The sequence below is a fragment of the Clarias gariepinus genome, chromosome 23 (genome assembly GCF_024256425.1).
Source record: "Clarias gariepinus isolate MV-2021 ecotype Netherlands chromosome 23, CGAR_prim_01v2, whole genome shotgun sequence".
Taxonomy (NCBI): Eukaryota; Metazoa; Chordata; class Actinopteri; order Siluriformes; family Clariidae; genus Clarias; species Clarias gariepinus.
In genome coordinates, this window is record NC_071122.1 from 6,601,335 (window position 1) to 6,615,748 (window position 14,414).

Consider the following 14,414-nt stretch of genomic DNA (forward strand, 5'->3'; position numbering starts at 1 on the left):
AATTAAACATGTCACTCTTAATATCATCAGTGCCACTCAAACTCAAACAAAATAACAAACATAAAAAATGCAGCCTGCTGATCCATATAGACTTCCACAGTTCTTGGTTTTCGCTGTTTCTTTTATATTGCAATCAGGGGATGTGGAACTTGGAATTGACCCAGGACTCTGCTCTCATGTGCTTGGATTCACAAGGGAAAGGTGCACAGGAGTGGAAGCTGAAGTAATGAAAAATTATCTTTCAACGTGGAATAAACTAGGTTCTGCTTCATTTACAGGTTCGAAAAAAGACGGCAGATTGGCAGGAGGGAACTACATAAACAGTTGTGCGTCAGTGAGTGTGACAGAAAAGGGTTCTTCAAGGGTTCTTAGCTTTCTAACAGGGTTCATTTAAGAACTCTGCAAAAGTCACTCTTAAGCATTCAATACCTGAACCAAATATATGAGGCTCGTATAAGTAAAAACCGGGCCGTGAACAGAACACAGTTAAACTCTCTTTATTTCTCTATACAATACCCTAATCTAGTGCACGTATCTGAATATTTGACTAGTGCTTGGATACCATCAAGGTAGAAAGTTTTGTCAGTACATTGGAGCCATGATCGGGCTGTTTACTTCACAGCTGAAACGCTGGCCTCCCACATACTCCTTTAATGGCCCAAACATCTGGAAATGTCTTAAAGTGAGGTCAGGACTGTACGGGGATGTGCAATAACTCCCAGCCGACTTCCTGTAATGTCATAAGTGGTGTTTGTGAATGATGGTTTGTACGGTTCCCACAAACAGATGCGTCTCTTCTGCAAGTTGGCAACAAGTTATCAAATGATTTTCAAGGATCAGACGTTATACTTGATGAATGTTCACAGGAACAACTAGCCACCTTGGCCGCGATTGATAAACGGCCTTTTTTTAAATGTTTTTTTTTTTGTTGCAAATGCTTTACGGTGAGTCTACAAGTTTACTGCGACTTTACACTGAGTCTAAACTTTGTACTGTGCTTAAAGTCTTCTGTAAATGTTGGTGTAATCGTTTTTTTACGCCTTCCTTTACCAGACATTTCATCCCAAGTACAGGTTTGTCTTGGACACCCCTCATATTTATGCTAATGATATAATATTTTTTATATAAGTATTGAATTATATTAGTGTTTAATTAATATTATTATATAATTTCGATATTTTCTAAAAAATACCCTTTTAAAAAAGCATAATAATATATTATATATTATATAACAAAACTTGAACGCTTGATATGTAAAGAAAATCTAAAAAAAATCTAAAATTTTAATAATCATAAAATAACAAATAAATCAAGTTATATTTGCTTAAAGAGCTATCTAATAGAATCTAAAAATGATGTTTTTACTTGTAAACCTACTAAATTGGTTTAAAACCTAGGGGTAAAAAATAAACATGTATAACAGTACACCTCCGTGTTGTTGCATATTTTCCTATTACAACAACAAGGTATGGTGTGTTTTATTCCTTATTATACATTTAAATACAACACACTAATTTGATTAAATATGTTTTCAAAGTTCTGAGATCATTAGATAAAAGTCTAATTCAACCAGTTTTTTTTTTTTTCAGAAATTTTACATCGCTACAGATCGTCTCTTAGACTCTGGGTTATTATTGTGTTGATGGAGCAAAAAATTACTAAAAAGATTTGGCTTTTTTATGTCACAATGTGTCAGCTGCTCGATATTATATAGAACTGCATAAATTGCTATATCACTAACAATATGAACAGCACTCTTGATTGAAAGAATTGAAGCATCAGATATCATGACAATTACAGTGCAAAGTTAGAAGAGCGTTCTATTACTTCTCAAATATGAGCTGACATTACAGGAACAGGGAGTAGTTTTGTAACTCAGTAATGTTTGCACAGGAGGTATAGGTTTTACAGGCTTTCTCCTGCGAACAGGACACCATCAGCATGTAATTCTGAACATTAAATCCTGCTTACTTTGGCACTTGAGTACATTTTCTCTGCCTTTCATGATGCCATGGCTCTAATGTCATAATAAAACGGAGGCCCCTTTTTGTTTCTACTAAAACATAGTCCTAATCTGGATGCATTTAAACTCATAAACAGCAGCTAAGAATCTGCCAGTTTAAATTGCTTTAATTGTTTCTTTAAGCTGGTAAAGATCAATTTAATAGGTTTTAATGTCTTTGCTTATTCATTTCTCTTTATTTTGACACATGATGATGCATGAATCTAGATACCATCTAAATTGACACTTAAGGCTTGGGATTGATTTGATCATTTCACAGCGCATAGAGGCGTCTTCTGCTTTTTCTGAAAATATTTTGTGGTTGGAAGTGTGAATATGTTTGTACAAGCTTCACAATACTGCCAAAAGGTAGATATTCAGACATTGGTAAAAAAAAATATATTGGTGAATTCTTTTTCGTGTTGGTGAATCATTCTGTTTTCATTTTTGGGATTATATTTGTAAACAAGAAGAGTCAATCAATTAATCAAGCAACCAATCAATCAATCAATCAATTCCTATTTTACAGTGAGTATCTAAAATTCTTCACAAACCTAAGGATTGAATCACAAACCCACATTCATTTCTTTATTACAGTTCTTCTTCTTCTTCTTCTTCTTTTCAGTTCTCTGTTCCACATGTTTGATGTTTAAATTATCACAGAGAACGCTCTACTAAAAACAAAGCTTCTATCCCAGAGAATAATAATAAAAACATTAATATGTATTGTTTATGATTTACTTCATCTTATCATGCAAGTGACCATCCATTCCATTATCCATCTATAACATTTATCCTCATATCAATTATGCAGTAAAAGTGGCCCAACTAACAATTTTCGGTCATTTACTTTTTTGTTATTGGCATCCTGACAACATAGGTACATATGTGGTGTGGTGGTTACCATATAAAAAGTCTGCATGCACCTTTTGGTTTTACAGTATTTGAGAAAAATTCTATTAAAACTGAAGCTATTGCTACAGTATAACAAACACCTTTATAAAGGGTGGTAAAGTTTATATTATTGTTATTATTATAAACTGAAGAAAAGCTTTATATGCAACCTAAAAATCTAAAAATCATATTTGTGGCAGCCATATGTGTCTCCGTGGCAATTGACCAATTATACTGAATTAATTAGAACTGGAATGGAACTATACTAAACTCCATAGGGTTTAATATGATGTTGGCCCACCATTTGCAGCTATAAAAGCTTCACCACAAGGTTTAGGAATGAGTTTATACCATTCTTCCAGAAGTGCATTTGTGAGGTCAGACACTGATGTTGGACGAGAAGGCCTGGCCTGCAGTCTCCACTCTACGTCATCATCCATTCTTGCTCATCCATGTCTTTATGGACCTTGCTTTTGTGCACTGGTGCCATCCGCAAACTGTTCTAAGTTAGGAGCATAAAATTGCCCAAAATGTCTTGGTATGCTGAAGCATTAAGAGTTGCTTTCAATGCATTACATTTTTACAAATCAATTTATTATTTAATAAATGTAAATTGTTATTCATTGTCTGATATATGTAAATAATACATTATAATTTACAGCATTAAGTCTGTTGTTCAAATTGATTTAGTTGAGGACAATAAAAACTGTGCTTATTGTGCATGCGTCATTTCTGTGGTTTTGGCTGGATGTTCTGTTTCACATAAAATTTCAGGAAGTTAACGTGAAAGCAAAAAGATCCTAATGGCCTTGAGGAACCAAATAATAAAGAGAGTTGAGAGCATACACTACTGGATTTTTAAAACAGGCTTTTTCTTTTTTTGCATTGTCATCTAATAGAAAGTTTATTCAGATATAGCATATTATAATTTGATGCCCTCTGGAAAAAGTTTGCTAAAACACTCATAACAGTGGTTTGTATTATTGATATTAATAATAACTTTTATTTATATATTTTATGATTGTTCTTTTTTTGACTTATTAAGAAAAACATGGAACATTATACAAACCTCTTGGCTTGTAGACATCCTTAACATTAAATGTAACTATAAATAGATACAAACTGTAACATGATGTTTCATTAATAAATTAAAAATTTGTAAACATTGGCAAATTGCTGTGGAAAAAGAAATTATTTTGTCCACCAAAAAATTATATCATAATGAAAATATCTTGAATATAGTTACATTTATCTCTACTTTCTTAAAATAGGATTAAAACAAACCAAATATAAGATTATTAAGCTTATTTGTATAAAATGTTAATAAAGTTATTATTAAAGTTGGCTAGATTCAAGATGTCATTTATTTGCAGTATTCATTAAAAATGATCAGATGAATCAGAAGAAACCAAAGGGTCTTTTTGTTGATAGATTTAATATACTGAGCCAAGACTGTGTTTGGCTTCTAAAACCAAAAATTAGCAATATCCATAAGCGAGATATTTTTTTTCTTATAAATTAACATATTTTGATAAATGTAAATTTATTCACTGCATCCTCATACAGTGAATAGTCTGGTATATGGTTCTTTGAATGCAAAGTCTCATAAAGGTCATTATAAAATGATAATATATTATTATTATCATTATTGTACTCAATTTTATTCAATATCCTTAATTTAAAAAACATTGTCTATATAAAGTTTATAGGACAATGTTCTATGCAGGAGAATATTGTGTTATAATTTCTAAGAAAACTAAACACTATTTGTATGTGAAACCTGTGTTTAAGAAACATTTGTGAAATTTCTCCAGATCAAAGTTGTAATGTATGGTGAGGCCATACAGTATTAGACCTGATACAGTACCATTTTCCCTTGCTTTGATCAAAGCTGGGACTTCCAGTGCTAAACACGAGCTGAATCAGGTCATTTTCGACAGCACGTCTACTATAGCCCTTCTGGTATTTCTTTAACTTAAAAGTGTTACCTACTTGGCTAATAAAAATAAATAAATAAAAGAGTTTTCTGATTCATTACTTGGATACGACAACCCATGAGGGTTATAAAAAGCAGACATTTCTTATGGAGACAGCACTTGAAAATGCCTATTCTGGCACTCGGCATGTTGCATCTGAGACGAACAGGAAAAGCACGATTCCTGGCTCCGCGTCTGATCTGGACTGCTGTTTTTGCATTTAATCGGCTATTGCCTAAAGGTGTGCTGTTCCAGTATGAGATTAGATGACTAGGAAATCTGCTATTCTTTATTGCTAATTGTAAGTCCACAATCTGCCCCATAGATATGATTTTGGGGGGTGGGATTTTTTTTATGGGAGTCCTGAGAAACACCTGTGACCGTGTGTACCATGGACTGTTTTGTATGAATGAGATGCTTAACAAACTGCTTAAGGTAAAAAGACAATAAATGTTTATTGATATGGCTGCTGTCAATTTCCCTTTGCCTTAACGTCTGAATGTATACAATATAACAATTTCACAAAAAAACAAACAATTTTCAATGTTTAAAGCATACAGTAACTGCAGTTTTCTCCAGTTTTAGACAGTTGTTTACCCAAGCCATGCTGGAAAATCTTATAAAACAGTGTGAACGATGATTAAGCAACTGCAATGCTCTTGTTTACTTGAAGCAGACAGAGATATAATTTTGTTAAAGTGTGATATTTATGCCTCAGGTAATAAAGGGTAAAGGAAAGGGCTTGCCTTTTCAAAAAGCAGGCACTTACATGTATTTCATGACTTGTGTTTGTTCTTGGAATGTTGGCAGTGATGTTAATCAAGTTTGGTGTTGCGTACACACCTGAGGCAATAACAATAGTGTTATAAGTGCAACAGGTCGATGGTACTGTATAATATCGCAAAGGGATAACAGTCCAATTGCTTAACGTTTCATGGAAAATACATTTTCCAGACTTGTTCTTCTTGCCAGTAAGTGACGAGGATAATGAGTTAATTTGTGGTTGCTTTATTTAGTATGTTTGCTTAAGTCATTACCTTTTCAAAAAATTTTGGGCTGCACTGATTGATTACCAGCGGCAGTAAAACTACAGGTTTCTTTACTCAAACGTACAATAACCTGTTTGCATAAGTGTGCACACCCTTCTATAATGGGGCATGCGATTTATCTTAAAATGAAACCATTTTTGTCAAACATAAATTTAAAAGCAATTATTTTACACTTGTATTTAATGTAAGTGAGAGTGAGAGTGATTCTCATTAACCACAAATAAAGATCAGTTGTTCCAGTTGGATTTTCTTGACACTGAAGGCATGGTCCGCAGTGAGCATACAAAGTATCCAGATCTCATAGTTCAAAGTATAGAGAAGTTCAAAGACATTTTATTAAAATTAAGGTAGATGTACCATGTAACACTGTGAAGTTCATTATGAACAAATGGAGCATCACAGAGCATCAGAACAGGAGAAGAGAACAAAAAAAATACAATGCCAACAGACGAAACAACCCCGAACAATGGCCATGCAGGATTATCTGTCACCTACTGATTATCCCCTGCAGGTGACACTCCCTGAAGGTGACACTCCTTGCACGTGACAATAATCTTGTTTTCTCAGTCATTCCCATGGGGAAAAAAAGATCCAAAGCCACATAAATCATAAAATGTGGCAAAAAAGTGTTATGGTCTGATCTGACCAAGGTAGATACTTTTATGGCAGAATTCTCCACATCCGTAGTGCATCGTGATTTTGGGAGAATCATGCAATGGAGCAGCTTCACTCCAGCTGGAACTGGGATTCTCGTCATGTTAGAGGGAACCATGGGTAGCTCCAAATGCCAATCTACACTATTTAGTCAATGATTTCATTCAAACGCCTTCTGATTACATCACACAATGTGGTGGCCAGTTTATTTGTAAAAAATATTTTTATTCTCTCACAGTTTGAATCCTGGAATACGGCTGTGCCATCTGGGAAGAAAAACTTCATAAATGTGACATCCTGGTCATTCCTAGATCATAAAACTGCCCCCAGAGGCTTGTACAGTGGGCACTAGGCATGATGGGTGCATCGCTTCATGAGTTTCTCTTTTTATCCTGATACACTCTGGAATAGAGTCAATCTGGACATATCACACCATGTGACTTTTGCCATTGTTCCAAAGTCTATATGCTCCCTAAAAAACATAATCCTTTTTATCTGATTGGTCTGACTAACAATCTAACTATCTAACTAAACTAACAATCTTATGGCCACACAGCTGTTTAGTCCCAATCCTTTTAGTTCTCATCATATTGTGTGTGTATGGAAATGCTCTTATTTTCACTATAAAACATAGCTATGGGTTTTACAATTAATATTTTACCATGTAACTTCACCAAATGTTTAAGTGATCAGCACTCAAATAACTATGAGAATGCATGGTAGGAAGTGGAATCTGCAGTGACATAATACATGGTTGAACATCCACCTTTAAGGCTTTGGGTAATCTGAGCAGTGGTACACTATATGGACAAAAGTATTTGGTCAAAACTGTTAATTACTGAATTCAGGTGTTTCAATCAGTTCAATCAGAACCCTGACCTTAACCCCATTGAGGGATTCTAATCATGTTAGAGGGAATCATGGGTAACTTCTTATACTAATCGATTTTGGGCCAAACCCTATAGAACTCTTTTACACCGCTGAAGATGAAGAAAAAATTAACGGATGAAGAAATAAATTAATGTTTTTGGAAGTATGTAAATCCTGTCGAAATCTTTAAGATAAGTTGAAGTTGTCTGTCACAGGAGATCACCTTGCAATTTGATAAAGCATGTAACATTTTGCAAAGAAGCATGAAATAAAAAATAAATGCATCAAAAAGCTCCTAAACTCTTATTACGCATTTGAATGTATGTATAATTGGATATGCCTTAATAAAAGGCTGTATGCACTTATGCAACCAGGTCATTTTTCCTTTTCTCTCTGAATTTTTTTTTAGCTGATTATTTTGTGGTTTCTAAATCACATTAAGGGTGAAAAAGATTATGATGCAAAGGTGCAAAACCTTTGATTTTAACAGAGAGTGTATAACAGGTAAATTACTAACTAACTACACAAAGACTAACACACTTCAGGGTGTTCAAAAAATACATTTTGGGGTGGTAACAGTAACTTTGCCTAATCAGTTTACATAAGCGGCTTTACACTTAAATTAACAATTTTTAAGCATCAGAAATACACACGCTAGTATATATTTTGTCGCCTTTAAACTATACAGCTAAAAAAAAGTTGTTGTTTTTTTTTTTAAAAAAAGGTGTGAAGATACATGTCATTTTGTGCTCCTTTGCATCCAGCAATTTTTTTGCAATGCCGCATGAATATAATGCATTTCTTTTTAAATGTGTCAGGTCAGCACACAGACGGTTGGCAGGGACACCTGTACCAATCATTCAAGGTTAGAGTTAACTCTGTGATGTTAGGTCGGTACAATCTGGTATTACGTACCACATAAAACTTTCTGAACCTTACCTGCAGTATCAAGATTTTGGCTTGTGACCTCTCTGGATCTGTGTTCAAGTAAAGACAAGTTAAAGGGTAACTTATTTTTATGGAAATAAATAAGATAAATGCATCTTTTGCTGAATTTATTTATTACATTTGTCACTAATAATCATAAGCTGGGCAATAGAAATGATTTTCTTTTTTTTTTTTTAAATAGGACTTTTGTTTTTTACAATGCTAAAAAAAATGGTTGGACATTGGAAATTAAATTTGATTTTTTTTCATCATCACCAATAATAAGAAAACACATTTATATCTCCAGAAATGTATTTGCAAACATGACAATATTATTATTACAAACTAAGAAAGTATATGTAACCTTTATAATGATAAACTACAAAATAAACATCATTACAACCACTTTTCCTCTCAGCAAGGTGAATAAAAATTAATACAAAAACGTACCCATTGCCTGAGACAATTTGTTTTTTATATCAGATGGCTCTGCATCTTCCTCATCATCATTTACCTTGGCACTTTCACCATCACTGTCACTTAGCTGTTCTTTATCATCTTCATCATTAACCTGGAGGTGTTAGTCCACCACAACACCACTGTGGAACCCAGCGACACATTTAATTAAATATAGTTAGTGAAGTGAATTTAAAAAAATTCCTATTAGAGACAGCATGGGTCTGATAAATCAGGTAAATATCAGCAAAAAATGATGGACTAGATAAAACAAATCATATTTTAGAATCTCTTGCAAATGTCAAAGATTGAAATTAGAAATGGAAATGGAATAATATTTAATTAATAAGTAAAAATAAATAAATACAGATTATTACAGTTATCACTTAAAACTAATTCAGAGTATCTTTCAAGTCATAGACACACCCTTATGAGAGCCAAGCATTTTTTAGAAATTACACAGAAAGTTTCTGTGTGTGAGTGTGACATTTCTATAAATGATGTCTTAATCAAGAATTGCAGATCCAAACACGATCCTTTCCTCCCAGATTCCTCAGCTGGTTGCAAATAAAATGCCTCTAGGCTTCTTGGAACACTTTACTTCCTCCATATTTGGCTTTTTATGGAGCAGGTTTGTAATTTAACATTATATATAAACTATAGAGCTAAATGGAAGCTACATGGAAGCTCAACTGTCACACCTCAAATGTGATTTTTTAATCTCTCATTCCAAAACCATATGGCATCGGATCCTGTTTTGGTTCTAGAACAGCCTTCCCTCATCTGAAGAAGGTTTTAAAATGTCTGACAGGATTTGTGCCCATTCAGTCACAAGAGGATTTGCAAGGTCAGGCATGGAGGATAGTCTGGTTCCAAGTCATCCCAAAGGTATTCAGTGGGGTTGAGGTCAGGGATCTGTGCAGAACACCCCAGATAACAGGTTTTCATGGGAATGGATTTTTGCCTCCACCTTTATGGCAATGTTTTGGGGAAGAACCACATATGGGTGTGATGATAGGGTGTGATGATTGGGTGTCCACAACATTATTTACAAATGTAATTTTCTTCATTATACTCTTCCAAAAGAAGCAAGTTCAATCCTGTAATAAAATTTTAATGGTTGCAATTGGACTAGTAGAATTTGAAAATGCCATTTAGCCTACTCTGTCTTTGAAAATGTGTAAGGAAACGAGTGGAAACCCAGGATGCACAGGGAGAACACACAGACCTACAGGCAGGGCTGGACTCTTGATCCTGGAGATGCAAGGTAACAATGCTAACCAATTCACCTCTATGGTGAAAGAAGCACAGGCACCCAAGGTCAGTCTGATCCCAGAGAAAAGAGAAATGCAGCACAAATTACCCAAAAAGTAAATGCTGTCCAGATGAAGAGGCACCAGAATACCTAGTATGCAACTGCCTGCAAAACACAAGGCCCAGCAATAAAAGGCTCAGGCCGCCAACTTCCCAGATCCCAATGCTTATCAGGCATCCATGGAATGCACCAGACAACCGATGCGCCAAAAGTCCAGTCCATGGTGGCCACTTCCCACAACCCAAAGCACCCAAAGGATCAACTGCCAACATCCTGGTGACAGACAGCACAGCACACCTCCAAAGGTCTTGTGGTATCATGCTCTGGGGGTTCAGAGCTGCCCCAGGGCCACAATGGGAAACAAAAATCTACTTGTTATTAATGATAATGTTTTTAATGTTTTGTGTGACTGTCATTTAAAAGATTATTTATTTTTTAAAACTCAAACCAAAAAAAAAAAAAAACTCAAACCAGAAGGCACAAACAGAGGTTATCTCACCGCCGGAAGGTGATACCATGGCTTGACAAGGCGTTAAGGTTAACCTTCATGACAATGCGTGCACCAGTGGCCTTGACCTTACCAGTGTGTGGCTTCCTGAGGCAGTTTTCTCTCTGACTCTGTTATTGTTCCTAAAATTCCTAAGAATTTCAGAATTTCCCAGAATGTCTGGTGGTAATTATTATATAATATTCTATTCCTTGCTGTTAGTGTTAGAGATCTGAATGAGTTACAAAGGTTCTTTAAAAGCCATTTGACTTGTTCCAGCACCAGTGGCCAATGACATCTTTATTCTCAATCACAAAAGAAAAACAAAAGCACTCCCTGTTTACAGCTCCTTGGAGTGCAATCAAACCAAAGCTTACCGAGCAGTAACATGGTCTTCTGAAAGTTTTTGCTGTGGATGTGACATTAACAAGGGCGAGATGATTAGCCACAAAGAATTTCAGTTTCTGCAGTCTGGAGGGAAAAGTGCAAGAACAACAACTTAAATCAAGGTGAGACCTGTAACCCAAGAAGAAGGATGTGCCATATGGAAGTTGCACTCTGGTTGACCCTGTTAATGATGTACAGCATGGAAAAGTGGAAATTCACAACAAAAATGTATCTTGTGGCAGGGTGGAGTAGTGGGTTTATGTCTCTTGACTCTTATCTTCCTATTCCATGTCTTATGAAGGAGACTTCTGTGCACCCGGAATAAACAGGGTACCAGATTGATGGATTTTTCACACGAACTTTCAGTCAGAATTCTCAGTTCAGTGAGAAAAAAATTCAACGAAAATTGATTGATAGCTAGTGCACACATGAAGTTAAATCCATTATATTATTTTGCACATTTAGACAAATGCACTCTTTTTTTGTCTTCTTGTATAGTTCTTAGCTAGGTTTGTTCATTTATGTTGTAGTTAAATTATGTTGTATGTAGCAACGTTTTATTTGTTTCACTAAAAAAGAAAGTACTGAACTGTTTATGGTTGAAATAAAAGCCTGTTTAACTTGACTTGACATTCATCTGCGGCAAGCATTGGGCATGTGTGAAATGACATGTGGATCAACATATGGCCTTTGGTTCTATGATCAAAATAATAATAATTCAGTATTTATTTTGCTTGGTATGCATCATGGAACACAGTGAACTTCTTATATGCCAGTTTAATTAAATGCATGTAGATGTATACAGTAGGTAGTGGTACAGGGATGAAAATTCATGAAACTGACAGATGCTGTGTGCAATTTTTAAAATTCAAAATTCTTAAGTAAACTGATTAAAACAACAACAAAAAACATTTATTCTAAACCATCTAATGTTGAAATAAAAATCACTAAGTGTGTTTCCTTCTTACCCTGATGTTCCCCTCGCTCTGGAATAGGGTCATTCTGGACCCTGATACCTTTTCCCACTGCTCCAAAGTTCAATCTTTTTGCTCCCTACAAAACTAAAGTCTTTCATGAGAAAACTCTGAAGTTTTCTCATAAGCCTTACTAACAAGATCTTTTTTTGTGGCCACACAGTTTAGTCCCAATCTTGTGGGTTCATTTGGTGGAACTAACTAACTACAGACAGTGTAATTAACAGGGGTAAAAGTAGTTTTCAATCTTTTAATTGTGTAAAGCTGCTTTGTGACAATGTTAATTGTTAAAAGCTCTATACATACAAATAAAATTGAATTTTATTGATTCAAATTCAATTCTTAATATGTAGCCAAAATGTGCAGAGAATCCATGGGCCAGTGGACAGTCCTAGGTTTCTCTTTATAGTTCCACTTATTCTGTTTTTGAATAAAGCTTCATTAACTTGACTAGGTTATTAACTAGGGTATACAATACACTTGTTCCATACACCAAGTTGATTAGGAGTTAGAGAGGAATTAAGCCTTGTGTTAGAAGTTAGTTAGCTTTGTGGCATGCATTAACAGTAAATAAAACAACACTGTGACAATTACTAATGAGACATAACACTGTTTCGTATGACAAAATGATCAGATGTGTTTTTTCTATTAAGCATGCTTTTGTGAATGGTTTCGAATGTGGGTTTCGGCAGGCAGCTGCTCTCTCCTCAGTGCTGCAGACCGTACAGGCCTACTTCAATCTAACAGAACATCTTGGTGTAGTGGTTAGTACTTTTACCTTTCCCCTCCAGGGTCCGGGTTCGATTCCATCTCTGTGTGCATGGAGTATTCTACCCATGCTTGGTGGGTTTCCTCCCACAGGGTGTACCCAGACTCACGCCCTAAGTCTCCTGGGATATGCTCCATGCTCCTCGTGACCCTGAATACAGGATTAAGTGATACAGATGATGAGTGAGTGAGAACAACTCGACCATAAAGTGATACGGTACCAGTAAAAAGTTTGAACACACCTTCTAATTGAAAGTTTTTGTTTAGTGATTTACTATCTACATTCTACATTTTATAATACTGGAAATTTGTAAACTATGAAAGTAATTAAATAACAACGACAGCAGACATATGTTATTCTAAGACATGTAGGTGAGTTGTTTTGGACCAGTTTATGGAAGAACAGGATTGTTTAGGACATTTGCAAAACCTATCAAGCAACATGATAAAACTGGGTCTCATAAAGACCTTCCCAAGAAAGCAAGACCAAAACTTACCTCTGCTGCAGTGGAGAAGTTCATTTACAGTTAATGAATCAATTAGTTATTACATATTCTGGATTACATTAACATTATTTTACAATGAAGGAAAAAATTAAAATCAGGAAGAAACATGTGGAAAAGGAAAGTGGGTACAAGCTTTTCACCGGTAGTGTCTCTATTTCAATTATAAATTTTTAGAGTTTATAACTTCATTTTACAGGTCAGATCACAACCTTTGCCAAGCCTTAATCCTTCAGGTAACCTTAGGTGATGGGAAAAGACACTGTTTATGCATCAGGTATGTATTTGAATTTTTCTGTAATTACAGGGTGATTTTAAATTACATATTACCTTCAAGACAGTGCATACTTTGTATCAACCAATTGTGATTATATGCTTCTGGATAAATCTGGCTCCCTGATAACATATAGTCTGCAATTTGTATCTCTTTTAAAAGCCCACCGGGAAGACTACATGCCATATTTTATGACATAGAACTGTCTCAAGACATTATTATCCACTTACATTATTATCCCACTTTACATAAACTGTACTCTCCCACAACATAATAGCATAAAATAACTCAGATATATAGTATGTCACTTAGTAACAGTTTATCTTATCTATTAAATGAAAAATTTAGGCTTTTCCAAACACAAAGTTTTCGTATGTATTGTTTTCCCCCGCAACAGTGATATCAAATTTATCAGCCTCCCCCCTCTTAGATAGCAAATAAACCCTTTTTTTCACGTCATATTTTATGTTTTTTTTTCTTTTTACACTCACTCAATTTTTTTATGTGCTTATTAGTTAGTTTGTTGGTCTGATTGTTATTTATTCATTGGAATGTATAAAACAAACTGGGTTACCTGCTTCCATTTTATTGCAAATATAACGTCTGAGAAATATTTACACAGCACAACCACATGGGTGTGAAACATAACAATATGTACTCTTCACATTTCTCACAGCTCATTAAATGTTTTCACTAAGGCATTTATGGACCTGGGGGAGGGGGGGCGGCAGGAGTTTTCTCATACTGAAAAAGAGAGAAAATGCCCTCTTGTGTACCCTTAGGGTAGATAAAACTTTTTTTTTAAGTGTCTATTAGGATGCACACACAGGGGAGCAAAGCGATGACATTTGAATGTGGAAAAAGGTGATGAAATTCAA